The sequence below is a fragment of the Anolis carolinensis genome, chromosome 4 (assembly GCF_035594765.1).
Source record: "Anolis carolinensis isolate JA03-04 chromosome 4, rAnoCar3.1.pri, whole genome shotgun sequence".
Lineage (NCBI taxonomy): Eukaryota > Metazoa > Chordata > Lepidosauria > Squamata > Dactyloidae > Anolis > Anolis carolinensis.
This window is the reverse complement of record NC_085844.1, coordinates 219,167,242-219,194,458: the sequence shown is the minus strand read 5'-3', so window position 1 is coordinate 219,194,458 and position 27,217 is coordinate 219,167,242. Positions and strand designations below refer to the sequence as shown.

Sequence of the window (27,217 nt, the reverse complement as noted above, 5' to 3'; positions counted from 1 at the left end):
TTTTTGTGATTGTCTTCTGGATAAAATGTTGGGCACTTCACAAAACTAAGGATTTTTGTAAATGGATTTTTCTCACATACAACTTAAGCTGACATTTCAAAGGGGTTGACCTTTTCATTGACAATATGTCTCATTGTGTTTAAATTACCTTTTTCTACTGAAGTCAAGAAACACTGAGTATTTGTTATACCACCTATTTCTATTCTCTACTTCAATCTCTTTTTGGATATTTGAAGGACCATATCTTCTCACAAGAGTCTGGCCAAGTACTAAGATCCTCAGAGGAGATTCATCTCAGCATCTCACTGCATGTTTGATGGGAACACTGAAGAGGTTTCTCCCAGGCTCTATGGAAAGGGGCATGCATTATAGAAGCAGCTAAGATTTCTACAAGTTTGACAACAATGGAAGCAGCCATTTTCATAGCAGCGTTCTTCAAATTTGGCAGAAGTCACGAATGCTCACCAACAACAACCTTATCATTGCTTTTTGGCAACTTGTAGGAAAATGGTATAGATCATGGAGGGTGTATTTACACTATAGAATTAATGCAGATTGACATTACTTTAATTGGCATGCTTTGAAATCATAGGAGTTGTAGTTTTTACTAGATGTTTAATCTCTCTGCCAAAGAGTGCTTTGCCTCACCAAACTACAAATGCCAGCTTTACACTGACCCATCCAAAGTGGAAAATAGCAGATCAACCCCAGGATGGTTTTGACCACCAATTCCCCAGTCATTGTGGAGATGGGAGGGAGTCCCAACTATTCAGCAGCACAAAACCTATGGGGGAGAGGTATATTGCAAAGAAGCATAGTTTGTGACATTGTACAGCTTTACACCGACCCTTAATTCTGGGACCAATCCAGAGTGGAAAATGCCAGATCGGCCCCAAGATGGTTTTGACCACCAACCATCCAGTCATTGTGGAGATGGGAGGGAGTCCCGACTATTCAGCAGCACAAAACTTAGGGGGGTAAGTTGCAAGAAGCATAATTTGTGATATTGTACACCATTCTTAATTGCATGACAATGTTGCCCAATTCTTGACTTTGTGTAAATGACATGGAATAGCCTTAACACTGGTCTTAAATTAGCTTTTATTAATAAGGACCTGGGATTTTCCCTTTTAAAACAGCTCTATGAATATGAAACTTATCACACAACCACATTTTTTCTATGCAAAGAGCATACTCAGACTAAAATTTGTAATTTTTTTCAGTTGAAATAACTACATTGAAATAGGCTTTAAGGTAGATGTGACTAATCTATCAAATAGAGAACAGTAAACATTTTAAGCACAGTTGACTTTAATTGGATTGTGTCTAATAAACCCACTTTATACTCTTTGGCTGTTCAAGTGACCTTGATCTCAACTGAATAGGCTCTGTGATACCTTTAATACCCAGAATTAACAACGACTCCTCCCTATCTCCACACTGTGTTGTGATCTTTTACATTTTTTAAAAAAGATAGCTTTGTGCCCCTCACTTTTTTTTTTTTGCTATACTGTGTTTGAATGCACTATGCTCTTTTAGCCTTGTTTTCAAAAACCAATTTGTTGCAATCCAATCTGCATTCCCCACCACAGTCGTCTATGGTATATTGTATGGAGATAGATATATGGCTATCATAATGACAAAGAGCCCTTCGGATAATTTTGTAACAAAAAATACTTTGTTTTGTGTGCATACATGAACATATGGGTGAGCTTGGAAAATAAAAAAGTAATTAGTTACCATCATAGAACTATGACCACCATTGGTTACCATTGGTTTTTGTCAAATAAGTATTTATTTTCTTATTTTTTAGAAGTAACTAAAGCAGTAAATTAAACAGCAGTTTGTTAGTAAAATCATTAACTGAAAGGTTCAAATGAACAACATCTGAAAGCAATAGGCTGCTGTTTAATACAGTGGTTCCCAACCTATGGGTCCCCAGGTCTTTTGGCCTACAACTCGCAGAAATCCCAACCTGTTTACCAGCTGTTAGGATTCCTGGGAGTTGAAGGCCAAAACATCTGGGACCCACAGGCTGAGAACCACTGGTTTAATAGGATAAAACATTCTGCTCTCCTGTCTATCTTGTCAAACCTTACACACCTAGAATACAGCATAAGACAGCAGCATAAGGCTTAGTACTTGAACCATACAAGATGCTGCCTGCTATCATTTACCATTCAGATATTGCACCATACTAACAATGAAGGTAAGCAGCATTTAAAGTTATACCACAAAGGAGTGACATCATCATTTCCTAAGCCAGAAACAGTATGAAGTTATATTTTTGTTATTGAAAAAGGAACTAATTATACAACTATTTGTTTTTTATTAGTTACTTGCAAATCTAGCCTTTATAGGATCAAGTGTTTAAGTTCTAAGAAGATGAAAACATTCTGTGTTTTGGACTGGCCTTTGTTAGTGCTGTCATCTTTAGCTTCTAAGCTTGAAAGCCTGCTCCAAAGCATGGAAAATATGTGTCCACCACCAAGGGTCAATGAGCGTCTCTCAACTCCCCAGTGGCAACCAGCTGGTGAAGCAAAACAAAGAGACCTTTCATGCCCTCAGTAAACAAAATGGAGCAATGAAGGTTGTTATTGCATTGCATCATATCTTGAACAAGCAAAGCCATGAGTTCTCAAAATACTGTGGTCACTAACAGACATGAAATCACCAAGGCTGGATTTGAAGTACTAACATGAGTATGGTGCAGCAAGCAAAGGAATTTTAACAAGACACTTTTCCTAATTAATGCTCCGTATCCACATCAGTAATGACAAAATTACTCAACCATGTTTGATACAGAACTCTAACAGAATGACTGGAAAGTCAATGTACTATAGTAGAGAACTGGACTAGAATTTGGGAAATTCCAGTTTCCAATGAACCATGATACTCACTTGATAACAAAGGATTGCTTGTGGGTTTTTTTTTTTTTGCAGTTTGACCTACCCCATAGAGTTGTTATGAGGATAAAGCTGAAAAGAGAGTTATGCGTGCTTTATTGAGCTCACTGAAGAAAACTCAAAATATAACATATTGTATATACTTATTTTTAAGTCAAACCTAATATATAAGTTCAGAACAGGCTTTAGGACTACAATTATGGATTTTTATATGACTTGTGTATTGAAGGGCCTCTTCAGGAAAGCACAAATTCTCTTAGAGGAAAGCACAAATGTTGCTTTGGGGCCAACCTCCCATTGCCATTTCTCCATCCAGTCATTCAAAATGGTCAAAAACAATGCCATGGTGGAAAGAGTAGAGGAGGATCAGTGCTTCTTCTAGGTTCTCTCAGAGTGGAGTAAGTTCTTGCCTTTTGTCACTCTACTCAAAGAAGGCAATGGTACCTTTTTTGAAAGAGTTCTGGTAAAATATTCACATTGACCCATGGAAATTTTGAACCTGTTTTTTTTAACTAACATTTCTAGACTTTATACAGGAGTATATTGGGTCCATACATATGTAAATGCAGTCTCAATATTCAAGAGGATTCATTCTCCTGACTGGAGAGAGGCTAATGAGGAAAAGTGAATCCTGCAATGACAAAGGATGAAGAATCCTCAGAGGGCAGGTTACTCTGTTAAGTCTTGATATCAGGAGTAGCTGAATAATTGCATCCAATACATAGAGCAGAGAAAAGACATTATCCTCTATGACTGAATAGAGTGAATAGAAGAAAGTCCAGGAGCAATCAATTTCAGAGGTATACAGTGGTCACCTTCATCTGTGAATGCGGACCATCAATGCTTTAAAGAACTTATTTTTTAAAGATTTAATCATTTTATACTCCACATGGCACACAGTTTTGTTTACAAAGAGGACCCTGAAATGAAATGCAGTGGTGTATCCACAATCCTTAACAGAACCACCTCTATTCATGCTTTCAGCCAGCCTAAAAATGGAACTTTTATGGGATTTGAAGCTTGAAGATTTTTCCCCCACTCTGTTCCCATGAAACAGTCATCCACTGTGTTATAAAGGTTATTAAATAACACTAGGCCCAGGACAGAACATTTTGGCATCCCACTACTCACTACTCTCCAGGATGAAGAGTTCCTCCTATAAACAGATCCCATCACAGACATCCCATTAACATAACCATCACTGTTTGTTAGGATCTTCTACGTTTGTATACAAAACAAGTGAGAAATATGTTGCACCTTAAATTCTTGGCAGAGTTTAACTTCTGACAAATATCAGGATAGCTGAATCCTACCATAACTATTCCATTTTTCCCCTCCTTCTTGCTAGTTTTGTGAGTGTCTATTTCTGGCATCAACAGAGGCATCTGCTGCAATAGCCAGGAACTCTGTGACCAGATAGGACTGGTGACAGTGGTGAAATGGATAAGGTGAGATGTGGGCACTCTCAGCAGAGTGGATGCACTTCTAGGGCATCTAGAAAAACTGGCAAATTTCCATAAACACACAATCCAGAGAAGCTCTGGGAAAGATTTCCACCAGGCTAACGTGCCCAGTGTAACGTGCTCAGCAAACAATTCCACTCTCACATATCTTATTTATATGTACCACAACATTTGAATAACACTTTATTTATATGATAAAGTAGTCTATAATGCCCTAAAACTCAAAGTATATAACTTGGCAACTTTGTTGTGTTAAATGGAACAGATTAACACACATCTCTTTTGAAATAGTGATTATTTTCCTATTTGTAAGAAAACCATTCCCAAAATCAGTGCCTTCAAGATGGATTGGAGTACAACTTCCATCACGAGCAATGATAGTGTGGCATAGTGGAAACTATAATCCAACACAGCACTGTTTTGGGGAATATTGCGCTGTGCTCTCAACAGGTCAGTTGAATACTACTATATTTTTACTGACTTTCCTAACTGATCGGCTTTTCTCTATTCAAATTTGTCATTAGAAGAAATAATAAGGATGTGTTTGGGGCTATGGAAAGTAATTGGCAAACACAATGTCTTGGTTGTACAAACATATTTTTGGAGGAAACATTTCCCCATCTTGCTCTTTTAGTAGAAATGTGGATGACTTAATAAGTATAGAATAGTGCTGTACTGACATTGTTTAAAAGGAAAATGGAAGCTCACTAAAGAAGAGGAAGAAGACAGGATTATGCAATCCTGCTGAGTGGCTTTGTAGAACTTTGGTCTTGAAGTGAAAGGAAAACTGGATTGAACATGATTGAAGCAGCAGCAAGTTCTACTGAGAATCAAAGAAAAAGTCCATTGACATTAGCTTTTGGTGCAAAGAAACTATTGATAAGTACATTGTGAAGATCCAGAACTACTTGCAGCTTGATGTGTGTGTCACTAGCAACATACATCTGTCTTGAAAGTAGAAACTTCTTATGATAAGAAAAAAAGTATTGGCACTTCATTTCTGTGACATATGGATATCCAGATTTAGCATTAAAGGGATGTGGCCTCTATTTGTCATGTACTAAAGGTCACTGGTTTAAATTTTCTGATAAATTTCAAAAGTAACTTTTGAAGAAAAAGCAAAATTTTTGTTGAAAATTCTCAGGTATAACAATGACTATTTTCTTGAAGCTACAACTATGACATTTCATAGGTGCTTTTGTAAGCACACAGGAAAGCACATACACCTTTTGCATAGCATTACAGTATCTACTCCCCATACGGTAGAGATGATGGATGGGGTAATACAGGATAGCTCTGCAACTGGCTTATACGGGCTTGAAGTCATGATTTGCTTCGGATTCTTGGGTAGGATTCAGAGCAATCCGTAACTTTGGTTAGTGCAGTTCAAAGCTGTATTAAGTGACCTGGCCTGCATTAACCCAAATCAACTCCATGTGTCATGTAGCTGCCATGGAGCTGATTCAATTAGTTCAGCAATGGGGAAAGGAATAGGCAGAATCTTGCCCTTCCCTTGGAGGTTCAGGCAAAAACAAACTGTTGAAGCCTCTCTTATTTTATGTGTTCTCCTTCTTGAATAACTTTTTTCATCTTGACCACATTCTGATGTTGCTTGGCCACATATGTTCTGGGTTGTTGTGCATTTTCCGGGCTGTATGGCCATGTTCCAGAAGCATTCTCTCCTGATGTTTCATCCACATTTATGGCAGGCATCCTCAGAGGTTGTGAGGTATAATGGAAAACTAAGCAAGGGAGGTTTATATATCAGTGGAAGGTCCAGGGTGGGAGAAAGAACTCTTGTCTGTTGGAGGCCAGTGTGAATGTTGTAATTAATCACCTTGATTAGCATTAATGGCCTTGCAATCTTCATTCCTGGCTGGGGGAATCCTTTGTTCTGAGGTGTAAGTTGCCCCTGATTGATTCATGTCTGGAATTCCTCTGTTTTCAGAGTGTTGTTCTTTATTTACTGTTCTGATTTTAGAGTTTTTTAAACACTGGTAGCCAGATTTTGTTCATTTTCATTGCTTCCGTCTTTCTGATGAAATTGTCCACATGTTTGTGGATTTCAAAGGCTTCTCTGTGTAGTCTGACATGATAGTTTTAGAGTGGTCCAGCATTTCTATGTTTTCAAATAATATACTGTGTCCAGGTTGCTTCCTCAAGTGCTCTGCTATGGCTGACTTCTCCAATTGAATTAGTCTGCAGTGCCTTTCAATGTTCCTTGATTTGTGTTTGGGCAATGCTGCGTTTGGCGGTCCCTATGTAGACTTGTCTACAGCTGCATGGTATATGGTAGACTCCTGCAGTAGTGAGAGGATCCCTCCTGTCCTTGGCTGAACATAGCATTTGTTGGATTTTCTTAGTGGGACTGTAGATAGTTTGTACGTTGTGTTTCTTCAACAGCTTTCCTATGCAGTCAGTGGTTCCTTTGATGTATGATAAGGACACTTTTCCTCTGGGTGGTTTCCATTTGTGAAATGTTAGAGGCTTATGGAAGTGTGTGTGGATCATCTCCCCAGCATAAAAGAGAATAGGATGGTTCCCATTAATACAGACGTTGGATACACAGATATAGGACTTGGAATGGAAACGTTCCGTGGGAGAATTTTGATGAGAATGCAGAACAGTATTGCTCTTCTACTTTTTTTGGTTCTAAAACTCATAGCAGTAACATTTATCTCTAGACAAACATGAATTAACATTGCTGTTCAGATATCCATTTTTCTGTTTAATTAATAGAAGAGTTAGACAAGGTTAGTTTGTTAAATCTCTTCTATGCAGCTTCTTTATTAATTAGAAGTAATGATGTTGGCTGAGATTCCAGATACAGTCATGCGTACCTAAGTCCCTCTGATTTCAATGGAAAGTCTAGAAGCAATTGCGGACAGAGTTGCAGAGACACCGTGTCAAAATAAGTCCCACTTTAAAGCTTCATTTTGGAGCAGCAAGTTCATTTATTTATTTATTTATTTACTGCATTTATATACCGCTTTTCTCACCCCTGGGGGGACTCAAAGCGGTTTACAACATAATGGCAAAATGCCAACCATACATTAGAAAACATAACAGACTGATCACATCATAAACAATAAAATGAGCAACATCAAGTGTACTTATCAAACAACTCAAAAATAACAAAAATAGAAATTTAAATATATAAATCAAACATTTAGGACATTTTTACTAATAGATCTAATATTAGTAAACAGTTAAAACATTAAACATAAAAAGGCAATTTGCAACAAGCCAACAGGCAGATGTAGTGTCAGTGTTGTTTAAAGTGCTGTCTGAATTAGATTATATTGCACAATTCCACAAGATAAAAAGGGCCAAGTTAAGGTTTGGTTACCATTCCCCTCCCCCACCTGCCTCCCGAATTCCCTCCCCATAATGTCTAGCCCCAGTCTTTATGCCCTACCAAAGATTCCCAGATCATTGCAAATAAGGACTCCTCTGGATACTGTTCAGGCAAAGCCTAGGTCTTCATGGGGGTTTACAATCAGTTCTATGAATATGGTGCATACACTCAGGCAAATGTGTTATATTATATAACAGCCTCAGAGAGCTGAATTAATTTCATCAGCTTTCATCTTGCAGGGTAGGATCATATGTGAATGTTACCTTTGCATACCGAACATTCATCTATCTGTAGTAAGGCACAACCTTACTACTACAACAAAATAGCAGAACAACAAAATAGCAAAACTGAGAAGGATGTGCTATACAAAAGTGTGTATCAAAATATTAAATCAAATCACACATCTGAATGTATTGGCCTGAAATCTTTTTAGATCTCTTGTAACCTAATGTCTTTGACTTTCTTGTAATTCAGGTAAGATATAACAGCAATGTTGATTGTCTTCTGTGCGTGAACTGGAAGGGGACAGTGTATTGTCCTTCACTTAAGTGAGGTTCATGGTCACGTTCATGAGCTGGCAGAGTTAATAACCTTTCTATGCCTATGATCACTAACTGCTAATTTATATTATCATGATTTCCTGTGTACTTGTTTCACCACCTCTGTTCTCTTCCTGCATCAAAATGTATTTATTTCAGACATTTGTATCTCGTCCTTCTCACCCCCGAGGGGGGATTCAGGGTGGCCTCACGATCAGCAATTATTAGATGCTAGAAAACATAATATTTAAAACAATTACAATTGAAACAATTAAACATTAATTAAAAACATCCATATAGACATCCATTTAAAAAGTGCAATTCAAATCATGATCCAGTCTGTCCATTATCAGTCATAAACTCATTTTTCTGTTAAGGGTAGTAGCTTCAGGCATTCTCTCTTCTTCCTTCTCCATCTTCCATTAGAGGATGTTTTTGACTACACACTCTATATTGTAAGAGAAGGTAATCTATTTTGCAAAAGAAAAAAAGCTTTATTTATTGGCTTGATCCTATTTGAGGGTGGAATGTGGGATTGGCTGTTATTCAATTTCTGCCTTGCCAGTTTGGTTACTCTGTTTGAGGGATGCACTATTTTCTTTCACATTTCTCAAAAATTGTGAGGAATAATTTCAGCAATTTTCTTCCCACTGCAAAAATACTATTCACAATTTGGGATTTATTTTGTACAAAATTTTTTGAAAGCTATTAAAAATGTGGGACTTGCTTTGCACAAATTTCACACATGGTTGTTTTGCTCAGAATCATAGACTGATACTGGAAAGCCCATATTATGATCCAAAGCACATCCATTTGCAGAAATGTATATATATAAATAAAGGTTATAAGTATAATTTTCTTTTTTTATTGTGTAACTATCCAGTTATATGAAGAGAGATTTTCAGCAACTCCAGGAATTCCTTCTGTTATTAGATTGAATGGAATAAATACATTTTAAAATATTAAATACAATTAATGTGAACTATTGGGGCTATTAGGATTTTATAAGAATAGAAGTAGAAATGTGTGCTATCCTTTTATAAATTTTGAATTTTAATTTATTATTGTATATATGTTTATTCTAACCCTGAAGACATCCAATCGCAACCAGTAATATATGAGGTGAAACACATTGAGCTTTTTATATCACGAAATAACAAGAAAATCTATTTAAAGAACAAAATGCAATCATCATTAAGTACGTAGAGATCTCTTTCTTCTTTTGCATGTTTAGCTCAGAAAACATTTTCACTACCAAAAACAGTATTTTCAGTGTTGAAAATAATACTTCAGTGTAGAAATATGAATTCCTTAAAATTATTTTCCATGCAGTAAATGCTGTTTCTTGTGCATAAAATGCTATTTTCTGCACAAAACATCCACATGCACATTTTACACATAATAAATCCTAAATAACAAAGATTCCCATCAGTCCAAGACTCTTCTGATCTGGGTTTTTCAGCTTTCAAAAAACATTTTTTTCAACCACTTTCTAAATATTTTTGAATATTCTTTCCATTTTTAGCCAGCCTTACATTAAAAATTCAATCTTCATCTGAATCTTAATAGAGCAATTGACTTTTCGTCATCTTCAAAACCAAGCCTTTAAAAAAAAAGAGAGAGAAAGACTTTTTTAAAAAAACCTCAACAAAGTCATTTTTGAGTTTGAGCATTAGTGGCAGACTCTGTCATACTGTCTTGAGATGCCCTTGGCAAAACTTTAGTTGATATGAAGAGAATGACTTGTTGCAGACAATCTGCTCACATCTTCCAGACAATATGGAGGACTTGTGGGAATATAGGAATTTTAACAGGAATACAGGACTAGGTAGACTGAACCAATTCTTAATATCACATCCTAACACCACTGGATTGGTCAGTAAGGCAGTGACTAAATTTGCCATCCTTGCAGAAGTTAATATTTTTAGTTCAAGCTATTGAGTTTTGAATCGTCTGTTATTATACTTCATTATTTTAAAATGTACAACTGGTTGTTGCATTGAACAGCAGTCCTCTGATATTCAGATTTCAGCTCCTCTGCTTTGATTATCGTGCATAGAATTTGAAACAAAAGTGTTCATGATACTGAAGGAACTACTCATTTGCTAATGCAGGAACAGACAACATCAAGGCTTACATAATTATGCAATTACAATCTTCTTTGTTGTTATTAATTTTTTACTAGAGCTCAGAAAGTCATCAAGTGGACCCTGGTGCAAAAGATCAGAGCTTGGGAAAGTTATTTTTTTGGACTATGTCTCTCCAAATTCCCTAGCCATCCTGAACATCACCATGGTTGGACTTCTGGGAATCAAAGTATGTTGCCCACAGTAGTTTTTCTACAGTCTACAAAAGTCACTTTTCTACAGCCTACAAAAGACAAACTGTTAGAATAAAAGATTCCCAAGTCTGGGAATTTGTTTTGCGTGTGAAAACTAAACAGCGATCCATCTACAAACAGACCCAAATGCCCATTTAATGTAATGTTTGTCCATATTAAGAACACATTAAGAGAAGTCCCAGCAGACTGGAGTGGGGCATCTTCAAAAATTGCCACCAAATCAGCCTGACAGTCTCCCAACAGGGTGTTACCTGACTTAGTGTAGTATGTGTCTGTTTAGCACATTTCCCCGGTTTTGAATGTTTTGTAAACTCCTGTATGTTATCTACTTAACAGCTGTGGGTCCATGGACTGTAATAAAGTTTATATAGTTATATAGACATCAGGAAAGATTCCACTGCATGTCAGCATATGCAACATATCAAATTTCAGGAAAAGATTCCACATGACAGTGAGAGCTGTTCAGTAGTGGAATATGCATTATTGGGGTGTGAGAGAGTCTCTTTTGGTATTAGATGGCTCTTCAAAATTTATGATTTTATGATTCTATGGATAATGTCATTTTCACCACTAAGATGAAGTGCTGGCAGACTACAGTCTGTAAGCAAAATGCAGTTCCCAGACTAGCCAAAATCTGTATAGAAAAATAGTTCACTATTTAACTCCATAATCACATCTTGGTTTTTTTTTTCTGGGAGGGTCATTTTTTCCTGAGCCTAAAGTGGCCCAGACAAGCACAAAAGTCTGGCAAAATTGCCCATCCCATATGAGGTACAAGAGAAATTTGGGGACAAAGCTATTTCTTTGTGGTGGATAGTGCAGCGTTCCAGATTCTCCTGGAGAAGCAAAATATACTACTGACTCATGACAGCTACATACCACAGTTTTGTGCTCTGGGCCTCATTCCCATACTCTCCAAGAGTCATGGTGTTGCAGGGACAGTTATAATTAATCCTCTGCTTTTTCATGTTCTAAACTGTTTTTAAAATGTCCCAGTTTCTCTCTCTTCATCTCATTTTCCCTTTTGTCCCAAGCTTACCGCAATTGTTGCAAACTGTTCAAAGTAGGAGTGTGCAAGACGCCAACCCCCCATGTTTTCAGTTTTATTTTTGGCTTCTCTCCATTCCATTTACTAGAAATTTTTTGAAATCAGGAGAAAAAAAATGTCGCTCCATGATTCGGCAGCCAGAAGTTCCATTCACATTCCGGGAGAACCCGGCCCATTGGCAACAATGGGGGAACTTGTGAGGCTTCTCTTTCCATCATATTTACGTCACATGATAAAATATGAATATCTGGTTTGAATGAACTGTATGGAAGGAATGAATGAAAGCTAAATTTTGGAGACACCATTCTAAAATATTAAGGCCTGCAATGACTAACTACCTGCTTGCTGAACTGTAATTAAAAGTTGCTAATGAGAGCTGAAATAGTTGACCTGCCTACTAACTGTGATAAGAACTGTGACAATGATAAGAGAAATGTTTATATCAAGTTAAGGAAATGTTTACAACTGTTAAGAAGGAAGTCAATACAAGGCTAACATCAATCAAGAAGAATCAACATCTGGTCCAAGAAACTGAGATTGAGCCAGGATGGAAGACATCTATCATTCATTTACAACTTTGGGACAACATCAGCAAAATTTTGCTATATAAGTAACCTTATGACAATCCAGAAAGTGTGACAGACAGAGATGCTGTTGTCCCACCATACTCAGCGGAGATGGTGTATTTTAGGAGTGGCAGATATGCAATGGAACGCAGTCTGATCACTTTTTGGACCTCCTTTTCTCAAGGGAAGAGGAAGGAGTGTATTTTGGAGTCATGATATGTGTTGCAGGGAGTCAATTCAGCTAGTCAAATGTGGGCTAGGCAAAACTAAAGTTAGGTGGATCTGCTATTGGCTAAGCGAACGAACCCAAAGGGTGCTCACCAATGCGTCTTCTTCATCTTGGAAAGAAGTCACGAGTGGAGTGCTGCAGGGTTCTGTCCTGGGCCCGGTTCTGTTTAACATCTTTATTAACGACTTAGACGAAGGGTTAGAAGGCACGATCATCAAGTTTGCAGACGACACCAAACTGGGAGGGATAGCTAACACTGCAGAAGACAGGGGTAGAATTCAAAACGATCTTGACAGATTAGAGAGATGGGCCGAAACTAACAAAATGAAGTTCAACAGGGACAAATGCAAGGTACTTCACTTAGGCAGAAAAAATGAAATGCAAAGATACAGAATGGGGGAACGATGCCTGGCTCGACAGCAGTACGTGTGAAAAAGACCTTGGAGTCCTTGGGAACAACAAGTTAAACATGAGCCTACAATGTGATGCAGCAGCTAAAAAAGCCAGTGGAATTTTGGCTTGCATAAATAGGGGTATAGCGTCTAGATCCAGGGAAGTAATGCTGCCCCTCTATTCTGCCTTGGTCAGACCACACCTGGAATACTGTGTCCAATTCTGGGCACCGCAGTTGAAGGGAGATGTTCACAAGCTGGAAAATGTCCAGAGGAGGGCAACTAAAATGATCAAGGGTCTGGAGAACAAGCCCTATGAGGAGCAGCTTAGAGAGCTGGGCATGTTTAGCCTGCAGAAGAGAAGGCTGAGAGGAGACATGATAGCCATGTACAAATATGTGAGAGGAAGTCATAGGGAGGAGGGAGCAAGCTTGTTTTCCGCTGCCCTGCAGACTAGGACACGGAACAATGGCTTCAAACTACAGGAAAGGAGATTCCACCTGAACATCAGGAAGAACTTCCTCACTGTGAGGGCTGTTCGGCAGTGGAACTCTCTCCCCCCGGACTGTAGTGGAGGCTCTTTCTTTGGAGGCTTTTAAGCAGAGGCTGGATGGCCATCTGTCGGGGGTGCTTTGAATGTGATTTTCCTGCTTCTTGCAGGGGGTTGGACTGGATGGCCAGTGAAGTCTCTTCCAACTTTACGATTTTACGATTCTATGATTCTATGTATGGAAAACAGGGGTCTGATCCTTGCAGGGCCGGTCGGAGATAAATTTAAATATTAAGCAGGGGTGCTGAAAAGCGCCCCCCGCCGGCCCCACCTCCTGCGCCCTGGCCCCGCCTCCCACGCTGCGTGGGAGGCGGGGCCAGGGCACGCTGGGTGGGAGGCGGGGCCAGGGTTGGCCCCACCTCCCATGCTATTCGCCCTGGCCCCGCCTCCCACGCAGCGTGGGAGGCGAGGCCAGGGCGCAGGAGGTGGGGCCGGCGGGGAAAGAGGGAGGCTTCGCCGCCCGGGGAGGAGAGGAGGGGATCCCTCCTCCCCTTCCCGGGCGGCGAAAGAGGGAGCCACAAGGCCAGGGCGCACTGGTCGGGCGGCGGGGCACCGTCAGAGCGGTGCCCCGCCTCCCGCCCAGCCTGACGGCACCCCCCGGGACCTGCGCCCAAGGCGGCGGCGTCACGTGGCCTCTATGGTGGGGCCGGCCCTGGATCCTTGGCATTGTTCTTAGAAAAAAAGGATGCATTTTGGAGTTTTGAAGTTTTAGTGTTTTGGCATTTTGGAACTATGCATTGGCAGGCTGCAGGGAAAGCAGGGCTTGGCCTAAGCCATTGCTTCTACAATGAGGGAGAAAAGGCTTTGGTAATACCTGTATGTATGCATGAGGATAAATGCATGTACATGTGTGCGAATGCTGAGTAAAAATGAACCCGCTTTTTGTTTGTTTGTTTGTTTGTTTATTAGCCAATGTAAGTAGGTTGTTGTGAATTCAATGTAGTTGCATAGAATCTGTATGTCTTTATGTCTAATGTTATTCTTTGTGTTTTTCGGTAAAATTTGTTCTGATATACCCTCTCACACTGAAATTGCAATAAAAAGAACCTATGCTTTAAATTTATTGAAAAGTTATTCAAAACATTTATGGCTACCAAGATTAAAATGGCCACACTTGGAGGACACATTTATGACTGCAAGCCCTCCAAGTTTCAGAACGTTAGGATCATCCACTGGTTTTTAGGACATTTTAAAAGTTTTACAAATAAAATGTCTTTTAAAAAACCAAAAATATCCCTCGGAATTTATCTACAAGAAAAATAGAAGAGAGTAAACTCTTTAGAGATTACTTTAAAAATGTGAACATAATAATAGTAATATGAAAGATAAGAAAGAAGAAATAAAGGACAAAAATAATAAAATATTAACAAGTGAAATAGCTTCCCCAAAAGAGACTAGTAGAGAAGAAAAAGCGATGCTTGAGAAACAAAATGAGGACTATGAATTGGGTGAAGAAACAATCATGCAGTAGATGGAAGTCAATTTTTTGTGTATTGTTTTAGGGGTGGGGTTTTTTCTCTCCCCCCCCCCTTAGGCTATGTTGATCTTTTTATTAAAACACAGATTTGTATAATAACTCTCAATAAAAATTATTTTTAAAAAAGAAGTAAACTAGAAGAAAGGGCTTTTTTTGGGGGGGGGGGGTAAATTTTAAATACTTTTTTTGGAGGGGGGGGGGAAAGCTCTTGGTGCAGGACAGAGTACAAAAGCCAGAATGTAGGGCTGGGGAGGAATTGAAATTGGCATAGTATTCTCGTCGTGGGGACTCAAAGGAGTCAGGCTATTCCTCCCTTCCCTAAACCTATCCCACACTCAGTCAAGTTAAAGCAAAAAAAAGAAAAAAAGAAAAAAAAAGAGAGAGAGAGCGAGAGAGAGAGTAAAAAACCGTAAACAAATGCACAAAAATGCCCTTTTAAAATACATAGCCCCCCACCTAATGCACGCCCACCCACACCTCCGAAGCAAAATAAAAGAAAGACTATAAGGAAGATATTAACTAAAAAAAATCAGTGACATAATGCAGAAGAAATGGATCGGAATTCTTAAAAAGCGATCCTAAGCAGTGACAGAGATAGCTAGCACACAATCTCTCTCTCTCAAATGCCAGGACGCCACAGAAAAATGGAGGACCCATCCTAGCATATATAGACCAGCTTTAAAAAGACACTTTCTTTTTCTGATTGGCTTTGGCAAGGCTAACGGGGAGGGGGGGGGACCCGCATGTGGCTGCTGTTGGCAATCATGGAGCAGTCGTATCTCCTGAATGTAGTCGAAATATTTGGTGCCACGTGGTCCGTTCCAGCTAAGCCTTTGGCAGCCCCCACCCCTTCAACAGTCTGGCTGCCGGATCGATGAATTTCCCCAAATTGCGAGACGGAATCGTGCATGCTCCTAGTTCAAAGTACAAAATGAGTTTCCACTTAATTAACTCAACAAGGAAGTGAGGAGATAATCGTGCAATCTGTTTGGCTGTTCCCCCTCATTAATAATGTTCTTATTAATAATTTTTTTCTCATCTTAATCACACTCTAATATTGCTTGACCACAAGTGTCTCAGTTTGCACCTCTCAAATGTTGCAGAATTTGCATTTCTTTACAACAGTGGTTCTCAACCTGTGGGTCCCCAGGTATTTTGGCCTTGAACTCTCAAAAATCCAGCCAGTTTACCAGCTGTTAGGATTTCTGGGAGTTGAAGACCAAAACATCTGGGGACCCACAGGTTGAGAACCACTGCTATACAATAATGGAGGTTCCATAACTCATCTCAAGATGGAGTTAAAAGGTTTTCTTTGCAAATGGACAGTAGTGAATGTGTGTTTGGGTGAAGTGTGATTTGCACAAGAGCCAATAATAAGCTAAGGCTGCCACCGATGCCAGTGGGTTTGCTTTTCCACAGCAAGAACCTACTTTGGTGTCAATATAGCAGATTACATCAATCAAGTAGTAAACTCAGCATTCTGAATTATTTCTCCGTAGTTTGCATCTCAATACATCATTCCCAATAAAAAGAGAAAAAACAGAATTCACAATTGGCCCTATCAAATTATTGCCATTGTTGTAAGCCACCTTGAGTCTCTTCAGGTGAGAAGGGCAGGATACAAATGTTGGAAACAATAATAAATAATAATAATCTTTATACTGTGTTTCTCAGGTGGGAGTTGTGGCTGTAGTCAGTTTCTAGTGTACTCTTTGAGGAAGTAACTTGTTAAAAATTCTGTACCATGTCTAGAGGAAGAGCAGTGTTGGGCTTCATTTTATGCCTTTAAAAAAATGAGCAGCTCACATAGAGAATTAAAAAGCACTGTAGAATAGAAAAGTCTTTTTTCTTACATTGCTAGTATGAACTATATAAGATGTGTGTGTCTTATGAGAGAGAAAAGCATGAATAGAAATTGAAATGTACATGTTATTTAGTGAGCATATAAATAACATGTACATTTTAAGGCTGTGGTTTCAGGATATAATAGGCCCTTAGAAGAAGGGAAAGTTATTTGACTATTCTTAAATCAGCTATGGGGGATGCAGTGTGTGACTGGATATGCAATTTGTAAATCATGTACTAGCAGTGAGAGGTCAGACGGTCAGATTACGTTCCCACATTTCATCAGGGATATTGAAAACTCACTCTCTGTTTTTCTTTGAATCCCACCTGCATTCCAGTCATATCTGTTTCTATCATGTTGTAAGGCTCCCCTGTTTCCTGTGTACACATTTTCTGTAAGAATTTTAAAGAGCATGCATATTGATTTATATGTTTTCTCCAATGCAGAGCTTTCCCAACATTTCATGTTGGTGACACACTTTTTAGACATGCATCATTTCACAACACAGTAATTCAATTTTACAAGTAAACTGGAGGTTAACTCAACCCCTTATAAGAGATATAGACACATACATAAATTGTAGCAACAGAGTTTATGGGGGACAACAAACCTGAAGGTACTCAAGTTAATCAAGGTAAATCAAATGAATTAAATTAACTAGCAACAATTACAATAACTAACTAACCTATGTTTGTGCAACACACTGCAGCTGACACATTAATGTGTCATGACACAGTTTGGAAAGCTCTGCTCTAATGTATTAGTGGCTGGATGAATAGCCATCTGTTGGGTGTGCTTTGATGTTGCTTTGCCTACATGGCAGGGCATTGGACTGGAAAGCCCATATGGTCTCTTCCAACTCTATGATTCTATGATTCTATGTCCTACATTGTCATTGTTTTCATATAAGAAGAGAGGCAATAGTAATGACAGTTTGAAATTCTGTCCCCCTCTGCAAGCTTTAAAGTAATCATTTTATTGTATTCATGACATGATGAGAATGAAAAATATTCCCATCCTATGTGAAGCTATATTCTGAAAGCCAGTTAGGTTAACTTCTCCTAGAACACTCATGCCACACTGGAAATATACTGCAATCAGACAAAATGCCCTTTCTTGATTCAGGGCAGGCTCCTAGCAAATTATAGTTGTCCATTGTTGAGTATAAAGCAAATGCTATTTTCACATAGCCGAGTCCATCATTTCCTGGCCTATAAAGAATGTTAAAAGGAATAAGATGGAGGCTGTCTGAGATACATTCATCAAAAGAACAACTTCATTCTCTCCCACACTCAACCTGATGGTTAAACCAACCCAACACCGTGATGATCACTTCAGAATAAGAACATATGTTAGTACATTGTACAATATAAATTTGCATTGTCCTTTGCAAAGTGCTTTCTCAATTTACTTAAGTGCCACTTTATTATGCCTTTCAGATGAGCTTTGTGGCATTTTTATGATGCACAGTATTACAGAGCAAAATACTTCAGTTCAAAGTGAATAACAACCAATTGGAAAGAGGGGGAAGAGTTTACAGTTAACTTATATCATAGCTTCCTTCTAATGTTCTGCTCTAAAGCATAACATTATTTCTCTAGTGAAGTTCCTTCTACTACTCATTTTTCTAGTTAAACTTCATATCTGTCATCGAACCAAAGTGACTTACTTGAGCAGTTTCCTGCACTCTGATGCTCTTCGGTTGTTTTGGACTAACTCTCCCATCAATGAGAAATGTACCCTTTATGTTTATGTGCCTTCAAGTCACAAATTGATTTATGGTGACCCCCCATGAATTTCACAGGGTTTTCTTAGGCAAAGGATACTCAGAGTGTTTTTGCTACTTCCATCCTCTGAAATGTAAGCTACAGTGCCCGGTAATCATTGGTGTTCTCCCATCAAAGTACTAAACAGAACTGACATGGCTTGGTTTCAAAGATCAGATGGGATCTGGTGATCCATGTTGGAGAAGGCTTTGCTAGAGTAGAATCCTTCTTTGTTCTACGTCTAGGTTTTTCATAGCCTGCTGGTTATGCACTATGCAAAGAGAATGCTGAAGCTGATAGGACTTGTATTTTTAAAATTTCTGAGAAAATAGAATCCCGAATCTCCTTAGCTCTGCTATATAGTCCATATTTCTACATTAAAGCTCATTATATTGTACAAGGGTGGTCAGTATATGACCCACAATGCCACCGTTGATAATGAAATCTGGTATTACTGTGATGACGATATTAAAAAGTACAATTTCACTTTAAATCCACAGTGTGCAATGAGTGCATATATTTTGTTACAACTGATTATGGGAATGTAAATTTGCTTTAATATAATGGTATTCTCCTTGTTCTTAAAGATAAATATGCCTTTTGGGCCATTGCTATGGCAGCTGAGTACAGCTTTAAGTGTTATGGTGAAATTCAGTGATGCCCCATCTCTGAAGAATAATATAATTTAAGAAATTGAAGGGACTACAAAAGCCATCTTGTCCAATTCTTTGTCATGCCAGAATAACAAAGCACTCCCAAAAATGCCCATCCAATCTCTGTTTAAAGACCTGCAAAGATCAAGAATCCATCGTCTGTACTCCACTATTTTGTTTTAATCATGCTGTACCCTGCCTTGAGCCGTGGGGAGAGGTGGGTAAAAATAAATTTGTGTTATTGTTGTTACTCCTACTGCTACACTATGAAGCCATCTACCAGAGATGCCTATTTACCCTTTTATTTTTAGTAATCTATATTCAAAATATTTAAGGCATAGATCCCTTACTGAGAGAAAAACAGGATATAAAAATAATAAATTTATGAATGTGCACAAGTGTGAACACTTGGAAATTAAAGAAGGATTTCCCAAGGTGTGGAGGTGACTATAGATTGGTGAGCACAATCCTCAGATACTCAGGAGTTTCCAGCAAGCTCTGGAGTATCATCCAACCTTGCCAAAGCAGGGAAAAGTTGGAGTAAAGCAAGAAAACTGAAAATACTTACCAGAAGTCAGTGAATACCATCAGGACTGCGAGCAGTGGATTTGAAATGAGTTTCTTTTTTTTGGCCCATGTAGTCCCTACAAAAGCTTTTGCTACAAGCTCCCCCCCCCCCCCCCCTTACTCTCAAAGGTGCTATAAGATTCCTTTGTATAATGGTACGAAGAAACACAACTATGTTTTTAAATACTATTCATATCAGATTGTGAGACCTCGTTTTTCCTTCCTCTATTAAAATTCATGCACATTTTCCAGAATGAATGCTCTTTTCCTAATGCGCATATTATATACAATTTTTCCCATATTGACTAATGTGTGTTTGTACACATGTATAGCCAGCCAGCCACACTTTTAAAAATGCATGATATAGAGATACAAAATGGGTGATTTCAGCTAGAATCTTAAAACCACCTATTATATTTTGAACTTCTCCATTTGTACTATCAATGTATACCAGTAATGACAGCTATATATTACCTCCAAGATCATATCCAGTGTAATTGTCAATTGTCGCTAGTAAGCCTGAGCAGGAAGATGCTACTACACCTATCTCTTGCTTGTGGTCTTCCCCTTCTGCAATGATGGGCAAGGTGTACCTTCATGCAGCCCCAAGGCAAATTTTGTGTGTGCGGGGGAGGGCCTCTCGGTAGTCAATTTCTGCTAATTTTACCTACAAAAGTCCTCTTTCAGCCATATCATGTCCACAGACCAATTTAGACCAAGGAAAGATCTTTTTGGTTAGGCTTTCATCTGATCTAGCTTAACTTAACCCTTTTCTTCTCCACCTATGAGCTATTTATTGACAAAGAGCTTGCACACTATTTTACTCACCAAAACAAACCACACTGATAAACTATTTCAAAAACATGTATATAACTGAATTAATATGATGCTAGAAGCAAAATCTAAGCCTATTTTACTGTACATGAATAAATTACTGTTACTATTACAATTACCCATTCCTACAGACACTTCCTTAGCATTGGCTAAGCATTTCCATGCTAGTGGAAGCCCTGGTGTGGTAACTTTATAAGACAGAAGTCTTAGCTAATGAAGCTGTTTTCAATTCAAGTTGAAATGAGGAGGATTATTTATTTTTGATGTCAAGCACTGCCCCCCTCCCCCCGGTCAAATTATTAAAGATATAGAGTTAGGACCATGATGGAGAGACCAGCAGAGAGCGGGAGCCCAAAGCTCAGCTGGTCGGCCAGCCAAGGGGACAAAGGAGCCTTGCAGCAGCTACCAAGAATATATTCTATTTAAACCGCTTTTCCTTTTATTACAAAGTAACCCCTTCGAGAAACATACACTTTGATGTGTTATCCTTCATTTGATTGTGTCCTGGCTACCACCTGTGTCTTTTCCTCTCCTTCTTGCCTCTTGCAGCTCACTCTGGTAACTGCTTGGCCCCCATAGCCCTTTTCTCCCCAAAATCTGAACCTCCCTTCACCACCACTAACTCGAGTCAACACTTGCCCCCGTGGGTGTCCCAGTATCCATGGCCCCCTTTTGAATATGTAATGTAATATTTCATGTTTTATATAAAACTTTTGGTGACATGAGGCCACCAAAAAAGATTCTGGTAACCTTTCACCGGCACCCCTTGATCCTGGAATTTCCTCCAGCATTTTTCCTGGTCATCTTATCAACAATGGACTCAAGCACCCATCATCACTGGAATCAATCTATCTCTATTGATTCCCATAAAACTGACTGTGCATGGGACAACTGGATTTGTACAGCCACATGGACACAAAAAGAACACCTGTCATTCCTCCAGTACGGCAGGAGGTCCTGCCCTATTTGTCCACAATGCCATTTCCCCTTTCCCCAGGAATGGATTCCATAATCTCCTCACCTTAGACAATAGACTGCTGGAAAAACAATGGACAATAGTGCAGAGTCAGTAGACCCGCATGATCAGGGACTCTAAAGACAATAATCAAGACAACAAAACTCAAGGAATCAAAATGGCCCTCTTTGTTCATCTCGAGATTAAGACAATGTGATCCACTCATAAAACTGTGTTCTTTCTTACCTCTAGCCATCCTTCCCCCTGTCAGCCATTGGAGAGCAGAAATCTGCATTGGAAGGAGGGTGCTGCAGTCCAGCCTCAGAGAGGGAGTCCTCCCAGTTGGTGTGGCATCAGAGACCATCTCCTCTAATCAGCACGAAGCCAGTCCAAGCTGGGCATGAGTGGGAAAAACAAAAGACCTTACTGTATAAAAATGTCTGCTTTATTTGTGTCAAACATGTCAGTTTCTTTGAGTGGCATACCACTGGCTGTCATCCCTTCCGTTTGGATTGAATAAAATACCTCGGTGGCTTCTGCTTCAACAGATGAGATTTCTTTGATTGGAGAACATTGGGTTTTAGCTTTAAACGTCACTAGGCATGGACTCACAGTAGCCTAGTGCTGGATCTCACTATCCACTTGTCAGGTTTTGGTATCTGCGTGCTGTGTCTCGCTATCTGTGGTCTGAATCTCACTATCCATGAACCACTCTAAATTGCTCGATTTCATTCTCACTTCCTTAAGAAAATGAAATAAGGACTATTTGATCTGGTTTGCTTGCTTCAAACCAAAAGGGGAATGCAAAGCAGAGTGGATGGTGAGCCCTAGTATCACAATGGCTAGAAAGGAAGGAGAAAGCTAAGTAACATCTCCCACCAGAGTCTTTGCAAATTGCAGCAATACATAGTATATTTGTTGATGGCCCTTGTGGCAGAATGTAAGCCGCTCTGAGTCCCCTCGGGGAGAAGGGCAGGGTATAAATGCATGTAATTAATAAATAAATACATGAATTTATTATTGCAAACTGCAGGATCTCCAAGGTGAGCTGGATATTTGCACACAACCATTCCTCTTCCCTCGAACTATGCTCCCCAAAACTTGAGAAATTTCCCCCTTGTTTTCCACATGAAGATATCCCATCGAAACTAATGACTCAAAGCCAGGCCCTAATATCTGGCAACTCTATTGAAATGTGCATAGCTTGCTTAAAGCATTAATAAATCGATGTAATTAATACAAGCATTAATTAATGACTGATGAAATATATAGATTAAAAATTATGTTAATCAACACTGTCCTCTGTAAGAGGGTATTCAAAGTCATAGTGATCTACTGTTACCCAGGAGGCTCTAAGTTCCAAATAATACATTCTGCCCTTCAGCTATCAGAACGTGTGGTTTTCATTAACGGTCCTCAGAGATACATAATATTTTTACTATGCCAAATAATAAAAGGAGTGTTCAGGTACATTTTAGCTAGCATGCAGGAAAACTAGCCTTAGCTTGTTACTGACTTTATCCTGGATCACTGATATGCAAGACTGTATTTTTCATGTTGATATAAACACACAGTGGTAACATCTACAAGTTTCAATGGTTAAGCTGTAACTATTTTCATTCTAGTAACCCATGTGAAATTTGCACAGAGAATGAGCAGTGGGACCAGGTGCTCCCTTTTTCCTTTTCTCATTCACCTTAATGCAAATCTCTTGAGGCTTGTTAAACCAGAATTTACGTTTACATACAAAGCAGCAGGAAAGTGGTACACCTGTCCTCCCAGCAATATGGGATTGCACAAGCTGCAAGATCATACAGGCTGCCTGTATTCCTCTGAGATAGAACGCTTGCCATTGCCTATGTATTTAATAAGTCTTGTTTCATATTAATGTTTAATAACCCATAAACTAGATGCATGTGAATCCAGATGTTTTTGGGTTTTTATATAGAGGGGGGGAGGGAGAGGGAGAGAGAGAGTATAGTGTATATTGCCTTCTAAACTCCAAAAACCCAAGGCAGACTGTTTGTCAAGGATGAAACCAACTCACAGAATAGGCCATGACTAAATCAATTCCAAGCTCAATTCAAAATATTTATTGAAGAGCCAAGCAGAGAAAATTTCAGAAATCGCTGTCTCGAAGAAAATAAACATAACCATTAACTAACTACGACTTTTCTTTCCCACAGACACCTTTTAAATATCTTTTGTTGCCACAGACCACCAAAATGTGACTCAAAATTTAAAATCATAAGGTATATCTAATATTTATTTAAACTTGATCATCCAGGGTCCTCAGATTTGGAGAGAAGGCACACACTCCTGTTATAATATTTTTATTGAAATGATAATTGTCATCATACTTGAGACTTTGAACCACAGCTTAATATTATTTGTTAATATGTATGAATGAATGAATGAATGAGAAGGCTGGTGCTGCATTTTGAAGTCCATCCATCCACTCTTCATGGATGGACTTCAAACTCTCTCTTTCATTTTTTGCATGGCTTTCTTTAGTAACATTCTTGACAGAGCCACAGAATTCTTGGAAACATGAAATATTCCAATAATGTGGTGGCACAACATTGACAACACTAGCATTCGGTGCAGCTATGAAGGTGGATTCTGGGCCTGGCTGTATATGTGGTAACAAGAAGGATCAATGTTTTCTCTCACCCACTCATTCACTTGCATGTTCTCATGGCATGCAAAAGTAGCAAGTGCTGAGTAATTCTTTTTTGTAATAAACAGTTATTTTAATCATTTGAACAGTTTGAGATACGACATTGAGATTTTGTACAAATGATTCTACCACTCAAGACCTCTGATTTTTGAGATCAATGTACAGCAGTCTATCTGTCCATTTGTCTTCCTTCCTTCTTTTTATTCATTTATTGTATTTTAAGTGCAAAGACTCATAACATTTCTCCAGGTCTTTGCAGATTCCCTCTGTGGACATTGTGGAACCCCCACCTCATCAGATGTCATTGGGAATCACTTCTCTCCCGGACCCAAAATCAGCTTAGGGTACCACAGTAACTATCGTTATTTATATTAATATTATTAACACCCATTGGTACACATCAGCTGTAATGGGAAAGCATCCCTGTCAGTACCTGCTTATTGTTATGGGGCCGAAATGAAAGGAAATGAAAGCAAGCATGATGATTGTGCAGCTTTTATTGCCGTGTCACCTCTCGTTTCCTACAAAAATGTCGTTGTTCGTTTTGTGTAGACAAACGGTTGAAACGAAACAATAGCATGAAGGAAACGAAGGAAAATTTTTCACGCACACCTCTAGTCAAAAGTCAAAATCCAACTGTCCTAGAAATAGAAACTTGGTAAGTCACTTATGAAAATTTCTCTAATCAATAGGTCTACTCTAATTGGGACTAACACTTGGATTAAGGACTCTTCCACACAGCCATATAACCCAGAATATCTGAGTACACACTGCCATATAATCTAGTTCAATCTGAATTATATATAGCTATGTGGAAGGGGCCTTAGTGACCAGTAATACCCAACAGAATGTGAACAGGAATTCTGCAGATACATTTTGGGAGTCAGCCAGGAATTATATGGAACAGAATCATGTAGCTCTGCAGAAGTTGTTTATTTATGTTTTATTTCTCACCTTTCTCCCAACATGGGACTCAAGAAGGCTTACAATGAGGCTAAAGTAAGATAAAGCTGAAAACCAAATGATAAGAAGGTTAAAACACAATTAAGCAAATTAATTCATATTAAAATGCCATTTTAAAAAAGGCAACCTCAACTTTAAAACTTGACATTCAAGATAACAGTGCAGCATGCACACACCCTAAATGCACTTCCTGAAGAGATTTAACCATAAAATATTTGTTTAAATAAACAGATCTTTGCTAACGAAAGGAGAGCACAGGGCAGGGAGGCTTAGCCTTCCATGAAAGTGGATTTCACAATCTGAGAGCAGCCACTGAAAAGACTGTCCTGCCTTGAGGATGTTAAAACATTTATTATAATGGGAAATACGGTCTTTCAGATAAAATGAGACTAAAGGCCTAATGTAGTGGGCAAAACAGTTGCTTACAGAAATATTTGGTTAGTTTTATACAAGCAACTTTCAGTGTCCTGCACCACTATAATAGATAGTACCTATATTATGGCAAGAACGGGAAAATGCATCATTCCCTGAATTAGGGTTTCCAGAAGTCTGCCTATGTTATTTTTTCAGAGATATTTCTAGCCACTGTGTGTGTGTGGTGAGTGGGTGGGATTAGCTCTTCACATTGCTGTTCAAACTTCAGTTGTAACCCTAGTTTGCAAATCCTGCAAAAATTTGAAATCCTGGCTTGTAGTCAGGTTGCTGGAGATCCAAAGGCTGGAGGTGGTGCAACTCATTTAATAGGCTCTACAGAGTGCACTGAGCAAGCCCTAATAACAAAGCCTGTAGCAAATAACTGGCATTTCAGTTCAGATCAATAGATAAAATCCGTTTGCATGCTCTCCTTTTGTGTTTTGGCCTTTATTATCTGGGTTGCTAGGACACGATGCTGCATTGATAAGAGAAGACACAAGTCACAACATTTTAGATTTTGGACAGTAAACCATATAGTCTTTTTGGTCCTTAGAAATGCAAATAATGTCTAAATATGTTTGTGTTCTGCTACTAATGCTAAGAGTATACTATACTCTTGTGGCAGTGGCATGGACCTAGCAACACCTGTTACCATATTGGCAGCTAGTCAAGAGCCTGAGGCCAAAAGCAAAATAGAGACATCTAATTTGCATATCAATTGAAAAATATATTACATACAGTTGATGTTACATTTGCATGGAGCTTCTCTCTCGTTTTAGTACTGAATTTCTTGAGCATTGGGAGATTGTGGTCCTGCTTCTTGGCAGGGGGTTGGACTGGATGGCCCATGAGGTCTCTTCCAACTCTACTATTCTATGATTCTATGATTCTAAAACATTTGCTAATGTCTCTCTTTGGTGTGTGATATTTAAATTCTGCAAATGTGTAATATGACCATACAAAATGAAATTCTAGATTAATGCAGGCTTGTAACACACAGTATTTTATTCAGAATAATATCCCCAAACTGCACTAGATTTCAGTACCCTGAATTGCACACTGATGCAAACATCAAGAGTCTGGCTCTGCAGATCGGTCAACATAGCCATAATTCTGATGGATAACCTGGGCTGTATTTATTCCTTTAGAGGCATAATCCTAAGAATGACTGAATGAGAGGCTATTGGATTTGGTGAAAGATCTGAATTTCCTGGGTATTCCAGGCTTAGTAGTGCCAGCTTGAGCCTCCAGTGCCAAAGAGGGGGTGAATCCACTGGAGACTGTAGTCCAGACAGTAAAGGAGCTATCCAGTGTGTTAAATCTCAAACCATGACCTTGGATAGCCTCTTTACACCTCAAGCTAAAACTCAGGATAGCTTCCCACACAGACATTGGAGTCAAGAGGTGTATCTATAAAGTAGAATTAATGCAGTTTGACACCATTTTAATAATAATAATAATAATATATATTTATTTTTATGCCCTGCCACCATTTCCCCAAAGGAACTCGAGGCGGATTACACATGGGACAGAAAGTCCAACAGACATAAAAGCAAACTATCTATTAAAACAAAGCCACCACTAAAATAAAATAAGAATGTCATAAAATAAAACAACCCGTATAAACACAATTAAACATAAGAGAAAAAACAGCAGCATTGAGGCTCCAT

General features: G+C 38.8%; 1 long non-coding RNA gene across 2 annotated transcripts; it reads right to left on the bottom strand.

Annotated features, from left to right (window-relative positions):
* Positions 1-7,309: 7,309 nt before the first annotated feature.
* On the bottom strand, positions 7,310-26,991 carry LOC134298469 (uncharacterized). Of its 2 annotated transcripts, XR_010005566.1 has the most exons (5): positions 25,125-26,991; positions 21,737-21,884; positions 12,543-12,706; positions 9,802-9,869; positions 7,310-8,497 (listed from the first exon to the last, which is right to left on the bottom strand). It is a non-coding gene; the product is annotated as an uncharacterized LOC134298469 (long non-coding RNA). The 2 variants fall into 2 exon arrangements; XR_010005565.1 differs by having other exon boundaries at positions 7,310-9,869.
* Between the last annotated feature and the right edge of the window lie 226 nt (positions 26,992-27,217).